The 25,527-nt window shown below is 42.8% G+C and overlaps 1 protein-coding gene across 2 annotated transcripts in view; it reads right to left on the minus strand.

Annotated features, from left to right (window-relative positions):
- Window positions 1-25,527, minus strand: part of LOC124181618 — a 92,994-nt gene that overhangs the window by 21,380 nt on the left and 46,087 nt on the right. The gene's annotated exons all lie outside the window — the stretch shown is intronic.

Consider the following 25,527-nt stretch of genomic DNA (forward strand, 5'->3'; position numbering starts at 1 on the left):
TTCAGAATTTTTAGATCGATGTATAAAAATAGACTCAATGGTGTAAGAGGCGTACTATAATTATATGGCTACGGTCAGCATTTTTTTTTCCACCTTTTCCTCTTTGTTTCTGAATTTACAGATCGTTGATCCAGTGCTTGATCTTAATATGAAAGTCAGAGAACAGCGATCTATGTGAATTTTTCTCTGAGGCTATATCACGAGTGAGTAATAACAAAATATTATCAAGAAAAGTGTCACATTATAATTGTTCGTCAGAATATTTGTAAAGAATAATATATCCGATTCAACTTGCTCGTCGGTAATCTCACACGAATGTTTGTACAGCATAGTAGTTCATCATAATTATCAAGAAACAGTAACTGCCGCCCGCATTCACGTTCGAACGAATTAATAATAGAGTGCAGGCTAGAAAGAGGCAGGCTCTAGTTTTTACCTCTCCGGTCTAGAATTATTCATCGTTCATCAGATGGGCGTGGAGCTAGATGTTATTTTTTCACGTAGGTATACGCATCAGCTAGTAATTTAAAATAATCCGAAACAGTACAGAATTACAGAAGATCTGTTTCTTCCGTCAAAGAATTCTTCGATATTTACTCTCATTCAACGTATCAAAGAAGAGAGCTATTTCATGAACTGGAAAGTAAGCCTGAAAGTATAAATCCCTCAACGACGCTGAGGCATAAAGCAGCGAGTTAAGGCCGTAAGAAATCAGCATCTGTTTTCTCCAAACACTTTCCAATTCTGAATCAAAGGTGTCCGTAAACACCCCCGCCGCCCTTCAAACCCTAGATCGAGTATTTCGACGAGGAGGTCATCGCACCCGGCGCTTTTTACTTGCACAACAGATTATCTCAATATGACGTGCAGAGTTGTGTTATTATTTTATCGATTTAGCGAGATGATCGATGATCACTGCCCGCGTATTCTTCGCCTAGGTGCGCGATGTTGATACGCGTATGTAGAAACTTTTACGTCTCGTAGTCAGAAGCCCCGACTAGCGAGTCCTGCAGACTCTCGGTTTTCCTTGTTCACGAATTCACTCATTTGTTCATTAATTACCTGCCGATAGTAAATGACGTGATCCACGCAAAGGGGGGACACGGACGTGGCTTTTACTCGCTGCTATCCGTACGCGACATTACGGTATTCTTTTTTCCACATCATTTCGTCGAACATACCGCAGGATTACAACCCCCCAACCCCATGTGGTTACAGTAAGCAAATTTTCTCGTAACAAGGAACGGGAATTGCGTCAAGCTGACATCCCGAAAGATTTTCTTACGCAATCGGCGGCTTTAGCCGCGTTTGCGGACTCGGATTGCGGAAAAAATCATGTTATTTCCAACGCGTCATGGTTCGATTCATCACCACTTACAACACATGGTATTTCGATGCACCCTGTGAACGTTGCGTCGTTTTTTATTTTTTATTTTTTCAGATAAATACCGAGCTCTGATTCATTCCGTCGAAATTATTTATCCTGTCGCAGACAATTAGAAAAGGAAGGAAACGCAGTTTGCTAGCCTGATTGGACAAGTTACGTTGTACTATTGCGTATGCGAATATAAATAAGATATCCTCGTTCTGGTTGAATGGCGAGTAATAAACAGGTGAAATATCAGGCATCGAATGGTGAGATTAAAAGGCTTTAACGAAGCAGTAAACACCGTCGAAGCTAGGCTATTACATACCTATAACAGTTTGGAATCGTTTACAGAACTGTTGCGGAATCACATGGTAAACTATACAGGTATTTACGCATAGTCGAAGCGCTCCGGTATCCATAGAGAAGCCGAACCGAAGTTTCGACGCCATTTGACGGAGGTGCGAGGGAGCGTGCATCGGAATAAATTGAAATTGAAATGGAAATCTAATTCTAATGCCTATCCATTTCGCAACGTTATTTACATACATACATACATACATCTCGGAGATACGTGATCGTTCGTTGTCCGGGGAAAATAAACCCGCCCAATTCTGATCCTGTTTATTTTCCCTAGAAGCTTGATTCAAGATTCAACATTCGGTTTCACGGACTGAAATACTGCGATTCCCTATCGAATAACGATCTCAATCGGTTAATCGAAATATGGGCGGAAGGGAGAGTGAAAGAAAATAAATAAATAAATAAATAAAAGAAATGGACCTGATTCTGATTTTAAATTTGTACGTCGATTCGCTGCCCACGGTTTTCCCTGCAAGTTCTTCTCATCGAATTCGGCGATAATTTAATCGCAGTTTAGTTATTCCAAGTAATTTTCTTAACATGCGAGACCAATTGGGCCTATTCAAGGTGCGAGTAGTGCCAAATTTGAAAAGGATCGGAGAATCGAGTGGAGTCCGGTGTGCCTTGTAAGCGTTGCTTGATTTAAGGTTCATTTCGTGCGTGACCTGCGCCCTTTCATCGCCCCTCGCGTTACACTAACATCTAGACGCTGTAATTATACGATGTAATTAAGGTGTTAATTACCTTCCGGGTATTCTCCCCGTTTTCCGTCCACACAGCTATCCTCCCGTATAGCAGTACGAGTCTTATGTAAGCGTACACTCGTTCGCCGCACTCAAGTATAGACCCGTAGATACCTCCCCATAACTCTCAATGGAGTATCGACAGGTCTGAAATCAGTGTGTTCAAGGCACACGTCGTACCCCGGAGCTGATCCCTTTAGGCCCTTCGAATCTCGTTTGCTGCTCGTTTCCGCTCCCGTAGAGGCGGTTATTATTAATCAGATCGTTCCGGGCGAGCAAGTTGATCTTACACCTTGGCAATGTGTAACCAATGATTTCGTAAATATTGCATCTACCTATATAACTTAAAGCGATAAATTAACCTCGAACGGAGAAATCCTCACCGTCACGAATAACTATTGATACAAGCCGCAGGTTATAATTAGGCTGCATTACCGCGTATGCGAACGTACGGTGTGCCTGTATGTGTAGAAATACGCATTAACGGAGCAACAAAATATTGAGGAAATTATAAAAATATATTAGCTCTTTCAACGAACTCGCAACTACGTCAGGGAACTTCCACGTAACTCTAATTTCAACCTCCTCGCGTTTGGTCTGACGAGAATAGAAAGAAAGAATAAAATAATCATAAAGGCAAGTTTTGCCCGCAGCTCAGACCTCGCTTAGTCTAAATTTTCGAAAGAGTCTCGTTGCCATTGATAAGTCGCGTCTATCTCGATCATTTTGTACAGATAAAAAGCGCTGGGTGAATCGAGGGCTGAACGGTTGTTTACTTATGTCCAATGCTCGTTACATAAGAGGGTGAAATTCCTTACACGTGCATGAGCAACGATTTATTTTCAGAAATCGTGCTGGTGCCCAGCATCGTGATTTGTGATTCTATTTAATAATAGCGGCAATACGGAGAAGCGATTAGGCCGGGAGGCTGTTATCTTTTAGACGATTCGTTAAACACGAGAATAATTAGGAGTCGCGTACTTTGAAAGCGCGATTGATGCAATTTGCGTCAGTGGTTTACACATAAACACACACACCAAGTGGGATACGATAAAAGGCGTGATATTCTTATCGAACTGTTTATAGTAGAATCTTGAACAACACGGCGGGAGAGGTTATCAATAGTTCGTTTCGTTACTGCACACTTATAAAGCTCGTGTGTTTAAGCTACTCTTTACACTTTCACACCCTCGTTTCACACGTATGCAAACGCCAACCGGCACTTCGTGACGTGCAGGTTTAAACTCGTTTCCAGTTTCAGTATTCGTAATGCTTTCGTCCCAAGTAAAAGAATACAAAAATTGAACAAAAATACGTATAGCAACTACAGAAATGACAATGTTATACCCACGGCGTTGGCCGTAGCAGCAGCAGCAACAGCAGAGATTGAATTACTTACGGCTGGAAAATACCCTGCAGCGATACACGCAGAAATACGAAACTTTGTTCTGCAGACCTTTCACAAGATTTAGTTTGTACACGTGATACGTATGATACACGCATTCGTACAGAGGCATAAGACGTGATGCGTAATTAATTTAATTGTAGGTACCGCAATTTTCGAGGGCAAAGTTTCAGCATGATCCCGCCCCGCGTTGGTGAGCTGCATATTTCGGCATCGATATAAATAAGTGGAATTTGGCTCGGAAATCGTGGGACAATCCAGCCTTACGCAATCTGACAACGAGTGGACAGCCGGACAGACCGAACGTCGCTTCTATCCTTGCTCGACTTAAGTTCCGATGTTTTACCCGACATCATAGAGCGGATAAATGAAGATTTCCGACCGTATCTCGTTGCTGAATTCGCGGAAAGTTGGTTTTCACAAAATACCAGTCGACGTTTGGCTAGGATTCAAAAAGGTACCGGTGGAATATTTGAGAAAAGAAGAAGAGGGAGAAAAAAGACTCGATGGAAAAGTTGTTTCGTTCGCGCTAATCAAGTATACCGGGTATACGATTTGGGATAGGTCAAGTAATCAGTGAGGTACTACAACGCATCGGTTGATTCCGCAATAGCTTCGTGTTATGTTGTACTGCAAGATCGCAAGGCTCGAATGTCTCTCGGTGATAAACAACCAGCCTGTAATAAAATGTTTTCGACTAAGCCGAAGTATGTAATCCGCATGGACGACGAATATACGATACGCGTAAAAATGGAGATTGTGCAGGCGTGAAAGTAGATTGCTTGTTTGCATGTACAGACGTGCGTGATGTTCGTATGGGGTGAGAGATGATCTCTTGACACTGGATCGCCGCTGTAGTAGCACTCTGAATGCGATCTACGTATATTATCATCGACAATTATAGCACCAGCTCCGCGTATACCGATAAAGACGACTATTTAAAGCGATAAGTTCTCTCGTTGTATAAACTTTTACAGAATTGACAGCACCGTATCGAACGAGTGTGATGGATGCGATTTAACCTAACGTTGTGCAGAAAAACGTTAATGTGACTTGGAGTAGTTTTGCAGCCTTGAAACGATATCAATATCCAGCATTGACGGCGATGAAAATGATGAGATCCTCGTCTCGGCGTACCTTATGCAGATGTGACGATAAAAATTTTTTTCGGCCCTATGAGGCTAACTCGGTACGTGAATCACAGCGTTTCCCGTTTTACGAGGTTGATGACGATGACGAAGAAAAAAAAAACAGACGCATCAGAAAACTGTGCAGCAATTAATAAAGGCGAAAGAGGATAGAGTGAAGGAGGAAAAAAAAAGATTTGATGAGAAACTGAAATTGAGCTAGAGTCATGCTCGTATATCCATATGCAAGTCGTTAAGATAATCACTTTGTCTTAGGCGAAGGTCGCGGCGAAATCACACTCTCGAGGATTACGCATCGTTCGGTTAATTAGGACTTACAGCCGCGAATTAACCGACCGCAAAGGCGCGTATAATATTCCGAGTAAAGTACAAAGCGTATTCACGCGCGATCTGGGAAATCATAAACTGCGACAATTATGCACGCATTTAATATCGTGGCTTGACAGTGAGCAGACATTTTGCAGTTTGTCTCAAGCACAGCCAGACATTCTTAAATTTGCGCTTGCTCCTGAGGGGCGGCAGTCTCAACGAGTAGAGAGCAATAATTTCAGCGCTCATCCGTGTATAAGCAGCAAGGTTGGACGGAGGGACCAGAACAGAAATAGTCACTGGAACATCATCGGGCATTCCCGTAGCGTATACGATATTTCGGAATGTTTAATATCAACCGATAAAATGAAATAACCGGCGGCCCGTCCGTCTCTCTCTCTCTCTCTCTCTCTCTCTCTCTCTCTCTCTCTCTCTCTCTCTCTCTCTCTCTCTCTCTCTCTCTCTCTCTCTCTTTCTCTGTGTATCAGCGAACAGGGCGACGCTAACGAACCCCGATAGATCCGTCCTTGGTTGTCATTTGATCCTCAATCAAGCTGGTCGAGACTGAAATCTGGTTAACTTGCGTAAGAGACGGACAGGCACGTTGACTGGTAATACGTGCGTACAGCTGGTCAGGAGCTTGCAGCCACCCACGCATAACACTGTGCGTGGCTGCTGAACCGCTGAATCAATGGATAATTGCGACCGCCGAGTCATTGGAAAAGGCAAACGTCGTAACGGCATCACTGACTATGATTTACTTACATAAAAGAGAACCGCAGATTGCCCCACCGCATAGTCGGAGGAATAGGTACCTCTACTCGAGTTTGGTGCAATGCTGCGTGAGCCCGTTAACTTTGTTTATTTTATTTGTTGTGTAGCAATTGCCACTGGGCTTGGATAAAAGAAGGTATGAAAAAGAAGGAAAAACAATTCACAGCAAAATTAATGTCCATCAAATTACGATTCAGAAAATTTGTCGTACTTTGTGCTTTTACCTGGTATACAGTTACTCAATAAACGAGAAACTACCGGCAATCGATGGATTACAACTTAGTGCTGATGATGAAACGCCGGCAGGCTATTGCTGAGGTGTGTGAGCTTGAGAAATCCTCTTAGCTTTTCCACTCTTCAGAGAATTTCCAAGACGTTCAGCTTTATAGAGACATGTACTATACCCAGAATGGCGATTTGTCCCTGGGGTAAATTACGTTTTTTCTTTCACTATTTTTAGTCTATTCAGTCGGCGTAGATTACATTTAACGCACACCCGAATTTATAGAAGCAACGTGGGCAGAATTCACTTCAGCATTTGTCGCGCTATCAATTTAAATTGTACAGTTGTATTGTGGAAATCGAACGAATCGGGACTCGGATAAAATAGAGGAAAATATTGTAACGAACGTGCGCTAATCTATTTTGTAGTATCCAAAAATTTCCTCGTGGAGTTGGCCTTTTTTCCTGAATTAAACTCGCAGGCAGAATGAGAGGCAACGAGGAATTTCAGTATCGCATGAATTCAAGTCCAAAGGAGAGTTAAAAAAAAAAAAAAAAAAAACACGGAATAATAGAGGGTCAAATTTAAGCTCCAGAAAGAAGTGGAGAGGATTAGCTCTGAAAAGTGTATTTCTTGAAACATGACCGAACAAATTATGCGCTGTTAAAGTTACGATTAACTCGACGATAAAGAATGACGAAAACACGAGAAAAAAAAACATCAACTAAAGCACCAACTCTTTAAAACGATTCTTCTGTAATCTCACTTAAAAATTTATCGATAAAGTTATCAAGCGCAAACAGGCTTCGTTCGATAATTTTTTTAGTAAACATTTTCGCAAGAAAACAGCATTTCAAACGGAAAGTGTTAAGGCTTCCGAAACTCCTTCGTGAGCTGTACGTCGCAACAATTATTTACCGCAAAATCATAAAGCGTGGAAAAATAAGCGCCACCTCGCGCGTTATTCGAATTGGAAAACGATGAGCCGATTCGGACACGTCGTAAAACTTTTCCCCGCAAAGTTCTGACCTTCAAACGTTTCGTGTAGGACCCAGACGCGATGGATTTGAGATGTTGGCGGTAAGAAGCAAAGCGATACCAAATTGTTTTTCAACCATCCAAATGTGTATACACATAAACGTGAATGCAATTTAAGCAAAATTATGCAGAATGGAAATTGAGGAATATATTTTAGACGCATGCGAAGTGATCTCCGTCTCGGAGGATCGATCGAAAACAGGCGAAGGGTAAACATACGTTCGATTTTGTACGAATCAAATGACAGGAAACAGAAAAATCTGACAATGAGTAAATTGAAAGTTGATCGGTGTACTTGTTCTGGTTTAACAATGAATGGTGCAAAAAGTATCCAGCGCTGTGCTATTTCAGCTTGACGATAATCAAGGTGTGCATAATTGATAATTCGAAACGGTGGTGGTAAGTAGGAGAAAGCAGCTGAGAACGGGAATGGTATGTATCGAAACATCGGTATACCCAAGGTACTCGAAACTCGGGTACTTTCTGATTTAACGCTTCGCGAGCAGCACGAAGTACAAAGTACAAGCGACTCGTAATTAATAATTACAAATGTGCGGGGGCGTTGATGGTACGCATCGCCTTAGCGCTCAATGCTCAACGTTTAGCACCCGGCGTGTACGGCAAGCCAACCGAACTAAACAGCGAGCGAACCAACGAACCAATGCTATTTCGAGCCGCCCGTAGTTACGCTCTCTTGCCAAGGATAATTGGAGTACTAACCTAACTTAACCTAATCTAGCCTAGCTCAGCTTAACCTCGCCGTTGCGTAGCGCTGTAATGATTTTGGGCAGATGTTTATTACGTCTTCGGTGAAGGGAGCTCGTTCTTTAAAAGTTCAACCTTTCAGACCAACGAAAAACATCACCGACGTTGAAAAAAACACGGGCTTTCGGAAATCTGTTTTTTACCTTCTTCGTCACCGATAAAATAATTGGTTGATTAGATATATCTAGATTGACGACACGGAGGTGCGATGCCAATGATCGGTAAGTAAGAGCGAAGTGAGCTTCGGAAGTTAGTTTAAAGGATTATTCGTTTTTCAGAAAATAATTATCGCGCAACCGAGTTAACCACGGAATCGCGTCAATTTGTTAAAGTTAACTCATACCTGATCTTTTATACATATAGGGACTTTCGACCGATGATATACACGTGTTTTTTTTTTTTGGTCTGTACAAAAAATTTTATAGGCTTAGGTCGATTTTCGGTACTTCGCTGATTACCCAGGAATTTTTCATTCCTGCAAATATATAGCGTGAAAGGCTCAGAAAATAAAGAATCAACTTTCTCGGTTGGCTCGCAGATCGCGATATCACGAGCCCTGTTGAAAATAGAAGAGTCGAGGTAGAGTTCAAACAAAAATATCCGAGGCGATAAAAGAACGTTACTGTGACTCGGAAGAAGCTTCGCTTTGAGTGCTTTTCTGGCATACCGGAGAGGATTTCATCCCCCTTGGTCAAGAGGATCTCTTTTACGAGGACTTTCTCCGTCCATCGATTCGACGAACGAGTTCTATTTAACCTTCAAATACACACGCGTCTAACCCACAGAGGTTAACCAGGTGAAAAGCTCGATCCAACTTCAGAGGTCCGGGTCTCGCAGCGGCGAGTCCGCAGCCTCGTAAATATCCGGCAAACATCGATGTTGACAAAACGTATAGAAAGAGAACCGAGGAAGAAGAAAAAAAACAAGAAGAAGACGAAGAGAAAGAAGAAGGGAAAACTTCCTAGCAACCCCATGAGACGCGCCCACCTCTTGCTTGGACCGAGACGGGCGGTAAGCTTGGTTCAGAGTGATTTCACAACAATTTTCGTACGTCAATATCAATTCCGATCTTGCTTGTTCCCATCCCGCTGCACAAACAAGCGTGCCGACAGTCGGAGGCGTAACCTGAAAATCCAGGATCCCAGAACTCTTGGGCAGAGGAAAAGCTACCGTGAACTCGAATTGAATCGGATGACGCACGAAGCTTCTCTAGACATGACGGGTGAAGATAAGAACCGAGTATGTAACGACCATCCGCTTTCCCGGGTCTACTTCGTCTACGGAAATACTATTAACGCTTAAATCTGTTGACTCGCGGTCACCGTTCTGTTGGAATATAAAGGGGATGAATAGACCGAGCGGAAGTCGGATGGTTCAGGATTGCGTAATTTGTTATCGCGGCCAAAAACAAGAGAGATTTCGGTACGGTGCATATGCCATCTGCCCTCTGTCAACCGCAAAGCCGAGGCTGCTGCAGCCCGATAACATTATCATATTGATCATCGTCATGCTTACCGAACGTAAAGCGAGAAATGACAAACGCTTTGACACAGGCGTGAAAAAAACAAGTTTGCGGAACAGCCTGCGGGCGATCCGTAATACTTTGAGCGGTGGATTATAACCGGTAATAATAATCAAGCGATGGGCGCGAAAGCACGTCAGATATGATTTGACAAGAAACATGAGATTTCGACAAACGACCGATGGTCTCAACTCCCGTGTCCGTCCAATCAATCCCAAGTGGGGTGCATCACGTAGACACCGGCAATGAGCATGATTCCAAGAAGAAAGTGTCTTGATTGGCAGAAATGACAAGAGCTTCTTATTTATCCACGTTGAATCAATTGACGTCGTTTTACCATCTATGGATCTAAACGAATTACACACGTCTCTCTTCACGTATCGGCAATTCAACATTTCGATAGAATAAGAATAATCTGTACAATGCGTATACGTATACTTACATCTCGTGTAACGATCCTCGATTGGCAACAACGTCAGGGTTATCGCTTGGTGAAAAATAACTTTCGTCACGGAGCAGCGTTTACGCACACACTTGCATGAGCACTGGTGGTGTAGAAGCATACGTTCGTGCGTATGTTTCATACATGTGTATATTTGTGCACCCTACATGTATCGACAGCAGGCGCCTAGAGATAACCGTTAATAAGTTAAGCACAGAAAATTAGTAATGATTGAGATAACCGCCTTCCAGCATTGAGCGCTGTGATTACTGTACCTAACGACTTTACGGGGACTCCGTATCTTTCCTGTGAACGCGGTTGCAGATTATGGGTCTGAGATTGTATCGGTTTAGCTACGGCCTGCTACCAGCTTTCTGGCTAATGAAACTAAAATAATATCAGCCAGTCTTTGCCTCGGGCAAACGTGACATCCGTCACGCTTTCCTCAAAGCGTGGATTCTGTCACGTTTACACACAATAGTGCAGTTCGTTGTCCGCGTAGCTGATCCATCGGTCTTCGATAGCATAAGTACCTGTTGTTCTCACGACTATTTTGACGATAACCTTGCAACAATATCGGAGGGATAAGAGTTCTTCCCTCGGTAATTCGTACCTTATTCGAGGTTAGACCATTGTTTAGATTTAGATCGGTCTCGTAGTTTAAGCTTTGCGAGAGTACCGAGTGAACAAATAGTTGATAAACGACGCGCGTGTCTAGGTCAAGTATACCAAAATGACTTTTTCCAACCGTGACACAAATTCTGAACGAAAACAAAAATTTGCAGAATTAATCTCTTCGCGATGAAAGAATCGTGGTAATTCAGATGGTTGTTCTCAAACCGCGAGCGACGCGACAAGCAGAATGTAAGACGGATTGCGGAAGCAATGGATCACAAGTTTTCTCCCAACTACTGAAAAGACGAATTATTACCAGTCGCAGTCGCCTATCTTAAGACTCCCGTACGTAGTTTCACCGCAGAAGTTACAACAATTCGTCTGAGCAAGAAATAGAAAATGAGATTAAATTTGAAATGTTGTCACTATCGATGAAGTAGGTACACACATGCCCCCGAAAGTACATACATATGTAGATAATTCAAGATTTCTGACGAATGATAATTCCTCGGTCTGTACCGTCTGAATAACGTCGGATAACGATAAGCGCTTTACCAGTCTCACGCAAGGTCGCGGAAGGCCACGTAAGAGGTGGACGCATAGCGCAAGCGTTGTCACTCTGTTTGTCGCTGGTGTTTCAATCGCGTGTGCTGCGCTGTAACGTAACACCGAAGTTTCGCGCGGGTGGCAGAGGGACCCGGCGTACGATCGTCCTTCGTAATTATGCCAACGAAATTCGCTTATTCAGACGTATCTTTATTTCCACCCTCCCTAGGCAGTTATTTTTAGAACGAGCCACAAACAAGTAAGAGATAGGCGACACCCGCTCCGTGTTAGCGGTAGCGGCGAAAAGAGGGGGAGGAGGTGGAGGCGAGGATACTCTTATCGCTTCGAAACTCCGCAGAGCACACGAAGAAGACCCAAGACTGACTGCTCAGGTCAGGAATCATCTACTCGAGTTTCTCGTTCCTCTTCGATACCATGACACATCCCTCTTCGTTAGTCCACGAGGTTGACGTGCACCTTGACGTGCTGCTTATGTTGCATAACACACGTCCGTTTCACGATCGATGTGCCTAAAACGTACCGTGTTCGTGATACGTATGGAGGGTGGAGAGAAAGAGATCTATAATCTCTGTCTGTAGAAAGTGTCCATAACGTAGAATACAATCAATATGGCTTTGCTGTACCAAAAGTTTTACACACATTTTGCTTCTTCCCTTTGACACAATGCTTCACTTCATTTACAACCGCCAAGTTCATATTGAACCCTGATTGCTTATTAGCACCATTATTCTGGTGACTTATTGAACCACTATCCGTCGCTTTTTGGTCAACACTTTTCAGCTGCAACCGCATACGAAATACTTCTCACATCCACCCTCCATACTGATACTGCAGTTCGTCCGCATACGTACGAATCAATTCCAGGCGAGTCGAGGCTGATGAAGCGACTGGGCTAAACGTACCCCGGACCTTGTAATGAGACACATTCCGAATTTCCACCGAGAATCGAAATTGGCCATCTACCTGTTCGATCCAACGGCGGTTCGAGGCGAGGTTTATCGGCATATAGCCAGGGATGGGTATCGATTTGAAACGGGGATTTCGGGTGGTGCCTCGGAGGCGGAAGGCTTGACGAACAAAAGGTTTTCCATCAAATCCGTCAAGTATCGCTTTCAGGTAAAATTTACGACTCTTTTGCAGCAGCCCTCCTTCCGATATACCTTATAACCATTTCGTCTGGCTCGTTGTCGCCGAAGTGTATATTCAGTGGGCTGTGTTTCCGGAAAATAAGACAGCCGCCACCGACGCCCCTCTCGTACATTTCCCCGACTGCTTGATGCTCCACGGCCCGCCCTCGTAAAGTTCGCGGCAGAGATTTACCAAGATTAAAATCACTGTTTACGAGCTTTTCCTCAAATCCTGCAGCGGTTCCTGATTACATCCATGCGATTTCATCAGTAGCAACCACATTTTCACGTCCGGCTAGTATCTTCGTTACTTATACATATACGGAGTAAGCCATCCCTTTATTGCAGTTTTACGTGCAATTAACCAACTTTTTTTTTCACCGTTCAAACATTCTCTCACCGCAGTTATTTTCGACTCCGAAATATATATTCACGGTTATTTTCAGTAGAGTTATTTTTGTGTCTGTTATTACTCTTTTTCGTTCTTCGTATTTTTTTTTTTTTTGTCCCCGTGCGTGTTTGCTATCTACGTATACCTTCGAACACTTTTTCCTTACAGTATTTCGGGAGCCGGGAATTTGTACACGCCACGGTACTTTGACGTGTTGAATACGTTCATTTTCACATACCGCGACACGTCCGAGGAAATAGACCGAAGTCTGTCATAATTAATGATCAAAACTAACGTACCTACCTCGCCGAAATTGGCTCAAGTATATTTATAATACGTAAGTAGATGTCGATGAGAAGAGTCCGTGCTGCAGGTTTCGAATAGCTTTACGTAATAAAGATTCCTTCGCAAATTGGCTGATAATGTACAAAGGCAGCTTTCCGTTTGATAACCTTAATAAACTTCGAGGAATGCCTATTCAAGACAAAACGAGTGCCGGCCCTGCAAACTTTTGGCTGCAGCCGTATTATTCAGACCGATTCTCCCGCTCGTTACCCGCGATGCTGATATACATTCGTAAATTCGCAACTTGATCGCTCTTCATTGTGTGCCGTTGGCACAACGGCCGTTTGTTTTTTCGTTTCTTCTCCCAAGTTCTCAGGCGCCTCGCCAGCTATTCGATCATCGCGAATACAACAACACGTACTTCGGTCTACATCCTCTGACTTATACCTACAGAGTTTGATATCGACGCCTTCATACGTATAATAGATATTTACGTACATTGCGCCGAGCATGTATGTACCTCTATACGTGTACGTGCCTAAAAACTCCATCCGAAAATACTTGGCTTTGTCGGGAACATCATCAAAAACAACAACAACAACACCAACAACAACAACAAGGTCAGACATTTTCACCACGCCGATCATTTTGCAGCCACGATTACACCGCATGCGTGTATCTGTGCGGTATCTAAGATGAAGCTTGAATCGATCGAATTGATTCATGCGATTAGCCCTTGCGATAATCGCGGTCTATATGCATAGATGCGAGGCTATTCTCGGGTGTACGATTCACTGTTCCACGTCAGTCCGATGACTTGTACGATGCAACGTGTGCAGCCTACAATTGTCGTTAGCGTGGCGCAATCACGATCGACCGGAAGGTAAAAGATGCAAAGATTAGCAAAGCGCGGTTGAAAAGGACGCGTACAATTGATTTCTCCGACTAAAAATAAACGCATCAGCGATAACGCGTTGCTTGAACATTTTTATACTTACATCCGTAGTGTAAACGTGCATTATACAGAGTCACGCGTGTGATGCGTGGCGTAAGTAACGCGAATCGGCAACATTATGCGTGTAACGGTGTATCGCTAACGATAAGGCAAACTTCTAGAGGACTATTCGCATGCGATATACGCTCGTTTGTAGTTCACGAATTTTCTTTGGACGCAACTAAGAATAAACAAATGAAAATGAAACGATAATATTGCCATGACAGATGGATACGTAAGCCTTGGCAACGGACGGCAGGCAGTGGGAAAACCCAACCGTGGATCCAGATTTATTTTAAGAAAATTCAAAATCTCAGGTACCTACCTATCTACCGCACGATCGCACACTTCCGTAGGTGACGACAGAGCAACTCCGGGGTACGACGATTATAACTATACGCGGGCTGAAGAGAACCCGATGAATCGAATTAGCGAGACATCACGAATCTTGTCCTCGTACAGGGTTCGTACGCCGCTTGGAATCTTAAATGCCCTGACCTTCCCAGCCTATTCCAGCCTGAAAATAGTATTTTTTCAGTAACCTTTCAAGAAATACGCCAATGATTAATGACAACTTTTTTACACATTAATACTAACGCCTACAATATTACCTAGTAAATATCTTACTACCTGACTATCAATTTACAAAAAATAGCCTGCGATTTTCCGTGTGCAAATAAAAACGAACGAAGGTTTGATATCAAGTAATATACACAGAATGTACGAAGTGGTGTGATGAAACAAAATTTTAAATGCAATTTTTTTTTCTCAAGATCGATGGTAGATACTTTGTACAAGAACGAGTTTATTTCTTCAACAGAATCAAAGTTCCAGTCTTATTTTCGAAATTGCCTGACTTTCCCTACTGTAAGAAATTCACTGAGTTTTCCCGGCGTTCCAGGTTTTCCACGTGCGTACGAACCCTGATAATATCTACACTCTAGATAAGAACGCGTGAGGATCACACTGACAATGAGACGGATTTAAAAGCTCGATTCTTATCATTGATGCAAGAATTATTACAGTATCACACGCGTCCAGGCACGCATATTTTGCCGAGTGTGCTGCAGAGACGATGGGTATAGGTGTGTATACTAGGGTACGTACGGTGAATCCGATAGGTCGTGGGGTGGCAGCTGTTGCTAGTAATTGACCTAGTCATTGGAGGCTTTAAAAATAGCGTAGTGGGCCTTGATTCGAATTGATTCAATTCCCTGCTTTGCTGGCCGATTGAGCGCGGAGAGAATAGCGGCTGCTTCGCGGCAAGAGTAATACCTTACATTATACTCGGCGAGGCGATCGAGAGCGAATTAACGAAAAACATTAGAGAGAATAAAAAAGATATGACGGAAGAAAAAACTCTTTTAAAAGAACAGTTCGCGTTCGGTTGGGTACGGAATTTTATTTTGTTTGGGGCAACGCCAAGTCGCAGTAAAAAACACGCGAAAAATCATCGGAATCGAATAAGTATGTACCAACTTATCAGGGCCCCAAGAAGATATTTCGATCATCGGAAACTTCGCTGCTCGAGGTTGAATGATGTGCAGGTACGACGGATTGAACCGACTTTGCCGTTCCATCTTTCTCAGTTTTCCTCTTCTTTTGCGGAAATACTCTGTATTCTTCGGCCAAACATCACTCTCCGTTATACGTGTAATACGTATTACACACGCACGTCTGTACATACGGTAGACGTAACACGAATGACGCGGTGTCTCTGACGATGACTTGCTACACGTGCTGATAATGAGAGAAAATTTTTGTGAATATAGAAGGAAGCTAAAATTACCTGTGAGTACTAATGGCGAATTCGATCTAGGTAGATTAGTTTATTCTTCGAATTGATAATAACTTGGATATCAAATTATTAGCCTTAATTAAGCATATACTTCTTGAAAAAAACCAAAACTAATAAATTAGATTAGAAATTTCAATCAGGCAGTGATCAGGCCCCCACTATGTTTGGCCTACTGCCCTATCCGGCTAACATCAGGTGACATTATCAGGCCCCCTGACCTCGCATGTAACGCAGGGTTCCACAGTGGCCTGGTCCGGCTCTCGTCGCGCGTTTTTGATTAGACCCGGTCGTGGATTACCCGATCAGGCTCACATCGAGTGATTATGATTGGGTTAATACGGTAAATAAAAGAATGTATTTTTGAAGTACGAGCAGGATTTTCAGATCGCCGTAAGCTATCTTTGGTCCCGAATGTTGCTGTTATACATCGCATTTTTATGTCGTAGTCGGGATTTCAACCGAGATCTTTTCATTACTAGTCGCACGTCTTAACTACTACGGTACACTACCGCTTACATAATCTTCCTAGTTTTCCCCTTTATCATTTCTACCGAAGCAATAATGAAATTCACCAATGAGAATAAATTAACTGATTATTAAGAAAAAACTTCAATTTTGTCGGCACAGCGTATTAAATGGATGATATACGGTTTAAAGTGAAGTTTTCCAGAGCAATAAAAATGTTGGGTAGCCTGAAATATTTCAGAAATATTGGACACGGTATATGTGGATCGTAAAATGTTTGATATATTTTTGCATTGATGAAACTATTTTCTTTAAAATAAGATATTTCCGAAATATTCGAATGTTATGCTATAGTTAATCCCTAGAAAATATCCCGAAAAATCAATGTGCCCGGCAATCACCAGCGCGTATTGGACTCTACAAGAAAAAAATTCTCTGCGAATTAAACGTATATACATGTATAAACTATAGATGGTTCAGGACTACGTTGAGCGTGCCTCGATGCAGCAACCCTTAACGTAGCCTGATCGGGCTGTAGTCAGGTGAGCCTTGATGAGGATCACATCGAGCGTACTTCAGTCAGGTATACCCCAGGTGAGCCTGATCAGGCCCAGATGGATCGCCAGGCCTGCCTGAATCAATTTCCACTCGGGAAGCTTTGCAGAATAAATTAATATAAATGGATCATTATAAATTAAATCTGTATATTATTCCGATCCACATGCTGTGTTGTAACTCACATAATAATCTGTATCGTACTATTCAATATCTTCGCATCAGTTCAGATAATAAGCAATAATATTGTCGAAACAAGTTAGATCATGTGCGATACTCCTTATTGTAATTCTTACTCCAGGAAAAAACAATAAAGTTAGTATACAAAACAGGCAGTGAGAAATGTATCAAAATCGAATTTTTTTTTCTTTCCGTTCTTTTTTTTCTATAACCAATACCCCTCCTCACAGGTACTCTTCGTAAAATTACACAGATATATACATGCATATATATATACACACACACACCTTACACGTCAAGAGTTTATCGTGTGCAGGCAAAAGCAGCGGGCACGAACATATTCGTGAAAACTTGTCAGGGCCGCACGTTTTTACAACTCACAAGTTATAAATTAGGGTGGTTTTTTTTTTTACATTTTTTTTCTTCTTACGTACCCTTCGAAAAATTAGTTCGTAGCCTTAAACGAAGCGTCGGGAAACCGGAACTCGGTAGCCAAATTCTAAACGGTGATTCATCCTGTTTGAATTTTTCAAACACTGTAACCTAAATATCTTGAAAATAATACAAGTTGGGAAGCTGTTGTTGGTTTCATTTCGTAGATAATGAAATTTTCTATACAAAAGGTCCGGACTACTATACGCCTAAATGTTCATCTTGCATTCGATACGAACCTTCAAAGTAACACGAACATGCATAAGCATCTTCATTCATTTATTCGATGCACTCAACTTTAAACGTTCGTATCGAATACAAGATGAACATTTAGGTGTATAGTAGTCTGGACCTTTTGTATAGAAAATTTGATTACCTACGAAATGAAACCAACAACAGCTTCCCAAGTTATATAGTTTTCGAGACATTTCAGTTAGAGTGTTTGAAAAATTCGAACCAAATGATTCAGCTTTTACAATATTTAGACCGAGTTCCGGTTTCACGAGGCTTTGTTTGAGACAAAAAAACTAACTTTTCGCAGCATACGTAAGAGAAAAAAAGAATGAAAGTTTAAAAAAAAACCATCCTATCGTACATGGATACAAGTATGATTCACGTTACACAAATGTACGTACCTACGTACTGTACAGGTGTGACATGTACAGCTCAAAAATAACTCGAAATTAGTTGATGTTTGTGAAGACACGTTTAGACGAAGGTTAAAGCTGACGCAAAGATACCATATAAGATCGTTGACAGGGAGGGATTGATATCGAAAGAACATTAGGCCTGTTACGTTCCACGCGGACGCCTCGCGCGGACAGGCGACAGAACACTTTGAAATTCATTATAGCACGAGGGTATAAAACCATAGCGTAAAGCTGAACGTCTCGTTGCTCCGTGTTTGCATGCGTGTTCGAACAAAGCGACAAGATAAACAGAAGGAGAGGGGGCGAAAAATACGAGAACTCGAAACATTGGTGAAAAACCAGCTTTTCGATTAACCGATTTCACTGATCGTGAGCGTCTGTTACGAATCGGCGATAAAAAACGCGACCCAAAGGAATTTCCAACGATATTTTCGATATCGTAAAATCTACGCGTACAGCATTCGCGTTGATTAGTTTGGTGAAACCCGAGTAGCGCTTTCCTTATTGGGATTTTACCTGGTAGGGCCGGCTAGGGGATCTGCAGGCACGTCGGGGTTTAACAGGATTATTGCCGAGGCGCTCGGCGATTCGCGCTCTACGTCTCGTCGGGCGAGTTTATATGTGTATAAAATATGTCGAGGGTGCGAGAGTGTTGCGAAGGGAACGTAGGAAGGATGTCACGATCGTAGAAGGGACCGCCTGTTTCAAATACGTTATATACCTGTACAAATTCCAGCGGTATTGGTTCCTTTTAACTTTCGAAAATATCACCATTGTCTCGGGAAAATCTCACCAGCTGTTTGAGATCTCCGACGCGCTTAACCACGAATTTCGGTGCGAGGTGAAACGCCGGGCGGAAAACGGGAATGATGAAAGGAAAAACTGCGAGAACAGCTGCCCTCCGACGTCGACTCGTATAATAACCTGGAAATTAACTTCCTCCGACCAGCGGTCGAGAGTATTTTGCAAAGACGATTAGAATTCTAACAAAATGTGTTGTACGCCGTGTATCAACAAGTATAATCAAATTCAAATGCTGTATGACTCGTAAAATCGTGAGCATCGAATTTTTCATCGCTTATACAACAATAACAAATTTCTAACGGCTGTCTTTGAACCAGCGAGGATACACTCGAGATATACTTCAGAGATGTAAGCTGTTATTTGCGCGATGTAATAAAGATCATTCATACAGGAAAATTACAACAGTTTGCTGAAAAGCCCAGCACAGGTTTATTACAACCGTCATAGATGTGTAATGGAGCAGTTGTACCTAGAGTAAGATCGTGGTCGATCCCGGTCAACTGAGATTTAGAGCACAAACCACCGGATATTCTTACATGTATTAATGTACATCGTAAACCAGATTTAAGCATACCGACGTAAAGTTGAAATGTTTCTTGCGATAACTCGAGCCCGCGATTAATGCGAGTATATATCGGGAGATTTGCAGCAGAAGCCAAGTTTCTCTCGTTTCCGAGCCTTGCAGAGATGAGGAATGACGATAGAATGATATAAAACGTACGTTGGACACAGTTTTGACTTTGGGATAACACAGCTCGACCATTTTGCGGCAATGAGATTGTTTCTCGACTTTGGTCGTGCCAGACGTGATTTTTAGTGAATAAGAAGGAAAAAAAAAAAAGAAGAAGAAGAATTACCATCCGAGACACAAAAGGCGATGTGGAATCCGGGAGTTTCGACGTCGTTGGTATTATTAATCTATCGGTGTTAATTGTTGTCTGCCGACGCTTCAAACCCGACTTCTTCTGGGTCTCAAAATGGATGCTGGAGGGAAAAAGTAGTTGTCCTTGTTGCCTCCCCGTCTGCTGTTTGTCGACCAGTCGATCCGGAGAATCTACTAATCGTAAGTAACTAACGAAATCTTTCGGGGTTTCTTCTCTGGTAATAATCGTTAAGTGCTTTGGCTCGGTGTAATATGCATCCATATGCGTACACGTATGTAGGGTACAAACCTTACGATATGCGCGGATGTTCAGTTATTTACTATGTATGCGACTGCATAGGCGAGTGTGTTTACAGTTACACACGTTCAGACTGCACGTGGAGATAGAAAATAGGTGCGCCACGTGTCTAATGCCTCCTGTGCTATTAATTGTTTATATATAGCGGAGTAAACCGGTTAAATTGGCAGGCCGCAGTCTCGCCACGAACTTGTGGGCGATAAGATTTATTTATTTATTTATTTTGCGTCTCCCACGTTTTATATGTCACGTATATGTATATATAAAAATGTGTATAATACATGCATATATATCTGTATACCCACTACACGCGTCTGTAATACGTAGTCGCCGAAATATGCAAAGTGGGACAGTGTAGGCGCCAGGCGGATCGCGTACTTATCTATTCACACGCATAGTTTGTTGTTTCGTTTTTTGTTCATTTGCCTCTTTTTTTTTTTTTTCTTCCACCACTTTTTACGATATTCAAATTCGTTACGTTATAACACGCGTACACGTATTTATTGTTGAACATGAAATTTTTTCACTTCAATTTACCGAAGAACAATGGCGAAAGAAACGTTTCGTTGATTCGAATAAACGAGCTTTCGCTCAAAAACTCAAATTATCGTTCCGATCAGTTGTTCGGTAAGGAAATCTTTCTTATTGTAAGAAACGATCATTTTCCCCTTCGTACTTGATAAATTTAGCAAATCCCTTTTTGACACGGGCGAAAAAAAAAAAAAAAAGCAAGGGCAGGGGAGGGGGAGGTGAACATACATCACGCTGAATCTTCGCTAGCCCTGCATAACAAGCCGTCGACGGTTGCGTGTAGGCGCGTGTAAACAACGAGAGGCAGGAGTACGCAAGTAATCCGTTCGTGCCGCAGGGGTCAACGATATTTGTACAACAGGATGCATCTCGGCTCTCCGCAACAAGTGACCCCTCCATCTCCCTGCCCCTCGCCCTCCAGGCTGCGGCGAGAGCAGTGATAACAATTAACGCTTAATAAAAATAATAAACGCCTCGACACCCACACGCCCTACAAACGAGGCTGCCGGTCCGAGATGCAGCGAGCGTGTCGAGGCCTGAGAGTATAAAAATTTGAGGTACATCCGGTGGGAGAAAAAAGAAGAGTTTAATCGAGGAGTAAAAAGCGCGGTTATAATTCCCCAAATTTCGTTGGACCTTTCCTCCGCGTCGCGTAAGTAGTAAGCACGGCATTAAGCGGGAAACGTAACACGTTACATCTTAAGAGGCGGCGTAATATGTAAGCTTCGAAAGCTGGCTGCTGCGAGCCTCTGAGGAAACGCCGAAGGGAATATCAGAGAGGTGGACGATGCCAGATAGCAGCACCGTCCGACGACTTTTCATGCCCGCGGATTGAAGCACGTCTAAAATAGAGTCTAGAAGATTTAACGAGCGCCGGCCGGCCGGCATCTACTCGATGCTCAAATGATTCCCGATTACGTAGGTGCGGGAGGCACGGAAATTATCGAGAGAAAATTTTGGTCTACGTATGTTTTTCACGCACGATTTTCCCGTTCACCTAATCGTAATTACCGGAAATTATCCGAAACGAAACTACCGGCTTTAATTTCCGGTTAAAACAGCGAGTATGATATGTATATACGAATATCTGCATAGCATGGCGTGGGTTGAGGATTTAATAAAACATTGCTATCAATATTTTGTCGGTAAACTTGGCCGGCAAACGTATCGTGTATATTTTAATATACACACGGAAGCCATCGTGTTATATCTATACCTGTACCATACGATTACACAATACGCACGTGTTTCCGCAGTACAAAATCGCTAAAAAAGGAAGCAAAAAAAAAAAAAACAAGCAACAACGAGGTAGAGACATGGAAAAGAAGCGGAGGAGAGCTGCGGTTGATGAAATCACTTTTTTCCTCAGGAGCGAAACGAGTTCGGCTGTCTGTCTGTAATTGACCGATTATCGGTCAGGTGGACCGCGGTTTACGTAACGGGTTTATCGTCTTTACGCCGGGATCGCGATTCGACGCGTCTGCAGATCGGGGCCGAGTGTCTTCTCTTCTTCATCGTACCTATCATCTACCAACGGCGTCGGTTTAGTTTTGAATAAAACTGGCAATCGCCTCGAGACTATACTTACAGGCATCGAGAAGATCCGTCCACTTCTCTTCGGCACGGAGGCCGTAAGAAACTTGGCCTCTGCACGAATCGTATCGCGTATAACTTATAACACAGCGTATAACTTAAATGATGGGAACATCAGCGGCCGGTTACGACGGCGATGCCACGAGCAAGGCACATGGCGAGTAAAAATACGAAAAGAAAACAAATGCGAACGTGGGCGCACGCCTCTCTCTCTCTCTCTCTCTCTGTCTTTCTTTTTCTCTCTTTCTCGCATATGAGACCGAGTGTGAGCAGCATAGAAAATAAACACTAGCATATGGAAAGGCGCATGGGACTCGTGTAAATGTATATACGTATATTGTCTACATATGTGCATGAAACATACGATGCGAGCTGCGTGTGCGGGCAGAAAACCGGCGATATAATGAATCGCTCGCAGACTGTTTACTACACCGGTAATTATCCTCCACCTCCGAACATTCAGATTCCTGTAAACATTCGCAAGACGTGACTGACAATGAGATGAAAATCCGAAGAAATCTTCAAATTCACCGTTTTCACGGACATGCGTGCATACAAGTGTATGTTGTAAAACAGCGATAGACGGTTATGCTTTTTTTCTTACTTATTGTATTTTTTATTTTTGTTTTTTTTTTTCTCCTTTTTTCGTTTAAATTTATTTAATCACTACCACAACACCACTTAATATGCTCCACCGGCATCTTGTTGTTGTTGAAAATTCTAGGAATGGACCACTCCTGACAACTCCATCAATTATACCGCACAGCCGCAAGACGTTCTTTATTATTTAATTTTTTTTTTTTTTTTTTCAATTTATTTTTTCCGTTCCAACACTCCTCCCAAATCGTGAAAGGAAAAATAATCGACAAAAAACACGCGCTTAGACGCATAGACGGACAGAGAGACAGACTTACGTACTGTAGAGATTAATCGAGCGAGGACTTCCTTCTTCGCTTTTCAGCTTCGTGGCCTCAAGGCTTATTTCGGCCGAGGTGAAATCTCCTCGCGTTCTCAGCTCGTTTCTAGGTATAATAATGTCTACTTGCTCAATTGTCTTTTCGTCATGTTCCCGCAGCTAAACGATGCTATGACGAAAGCTCGGTGTTCTTGTTGTTTTGCTTCTCCTCCTTCTTCTTCCTCTTCTTTTTCTCTTCTACTATTCCTTCTTCTAGCTGTCAGAGAACACTTTGATGCTAGACAAACGGATCCTTTGCATCGAACAAGCTTCGTATTGTGCAATTTATTTACGCTTTATCTGCCATAATTCTTGACTGGCACCTACTGTTATTCATTTCTAAAAATTGACAAAGCCAGCATCTTCCAACAAATTCAATTTCACGTCGTTTCTCAAACTCGATGTGGTATATCAAGAAAGATTACAGAGGAAAGAACAAAAGGAAATGGAGGGAGAGGTAAGAGTAGATGAGAGTTGATTATTGATGATTGGGATGAATTATCATCGATCGAGAAGGAAGACAGGTAAACAAAGGAACAGCGAGGCACGCCTTTTCCTAGAAGATTACGCAATCCGGGGCATCGATTATAATTTACCAATTAGCCTGCCCCCTGGGCGAAAACCCCGAGACGATATAAGGCATCGTTAATTGGCCTAATTGTAATCTGATACAAAAGCCGACAAATTCTAGGTATATAACCTACACGCGTGCAACAGTTTCACGTCACCTTATAACCCGCGGATGCGAGAATCGTACAAGGTACATGCTGTAATTTAAAACTAACACGCAACAACAAATCGGTCTGCGGGTGATACGTACGTATACAAAAGTTTTTCTCACGAACTCGAAAAGGCCATTTTATACCCGGGATAAATGACTCCTATACGTATAACCATGATTTTGTGTACAGGTACTCGGGTATCCGGTACGTACATACGTACATACATATCTGTATGCGTGTATAAACGAATCGGGAATCAGAGATGCTCGACGATAATAGGATCACGCTAACCTCCAGCGGGATGAAAGAATTGCCGTAGATTATTTCCCCCCTGTCCCTCGTCGTCGTCCCGATGGAGATCCGATTCCCGACGTATATAATAACGGGGATCAGGTCAACTGGTGAACTTTCTAAAAAATAATGAGAGAGCGAGAGAGAGAGAAAGAAAGAAAGAGAGAGAGAGAGAGAGAGAGAGGAGAGAGAGAGAGATCCAGAAAAACAAAAACTAATCCCACAACAATTTACTACCAAGATTGTGCGACGGTGCACAACGATTACAACAGCTGCATTAGGTAAATTGAATAATAATGTAATTAATGAGCCGATGAGTGCGGGAAACGAAAGGCCTGCACTCAACTTAGTGAAATATGCGTATATTCTCACTATTTTTCTCGCCAGTGAACACCTACGATTTCTAACGGGTGGGAAAAAAAATGGTGCGAGAAAAATGGAAGGAAAGAAAGGAAAAAGGAAGGCCCGAGTCAACTTAACGCCGACGCGTTGCCCCGGACGTGTATTGCAGGCGTGTCCCGAGGCCGTCTTTACGCCAAGAGACGAGCTCCGATCGCTGTGCACGCGAGTTCCGCTCTGGAGGCGATTCTAAACTTAGCCCCGTCATATTTTCGAATTTCCCGATCCCTGCACCACCGGCATTTCTCTAAACAGCCGAGCACGTCGAGAAATTGGCCAGACGCCGCGCGTAGAACGGAGGTAAATAAGCCTCTGCACGGTTAAGGGGTTTAAACTGCAGCATCACGAAGGCAAGCATGCACGTTCGGTTGGTCGTCTCTAACCTCCTGCATTCATCGTCATCGTCGTCGTCGTCGTCATCGTCATCGTCATCGTCATCATCGTCGTTGCCGCCATCGGGTAAACAGCGAATCGAGGGGAAGCAGAGCTGCCCCCGAGAGCTTATAAATGATTAGATCAAGTCTCCTTGACTGCGGCTAATTGCTTCGATAGCGATTATTATACGTAACATGTATACGCTTTTGCGTAAAAATGTTGCCGAGCGTTTCTCTGTTGACTTACAACAACATTCGCGTTGTGGGCGGACTACATGTAACCACTGTCCGCTAATGACGATAATTAATTTCAAAGACCTTGACCGGTCGGGCTTTGGGTTCTCTTTTCGCTACCAATAGAAACTACGATCCGTGTTGTTAGCCGCGTTCGCGCAGCGCGTTATGTGTAATGTACCACATAAAGCACTCGGAGAACGGCCGAGGAGGTGGAAGAGAAGGAGGAAGCCTGTTTACTTGAAACAACTACACTTAATTTAGTTCCGTATATATTCAGCTGTTA

The sequence above is a fragment of the Neodiprion fabricii genome, chromosome 1, assembly GCF_021155785.1.
Source record: "Neodiprion fabricii isolate iyNeoFabr1 chromosome 1, iyNeoFabr1.1, whole genome shotgun sequence".
Classification (NCBI taxonomy): domain Eukaryota; kingdom Metazoa; phylum Arthropoda; class Insecta; order Hymenoptera; family Diprionidae; genus Neodiprion; species Neodiprion fabricii.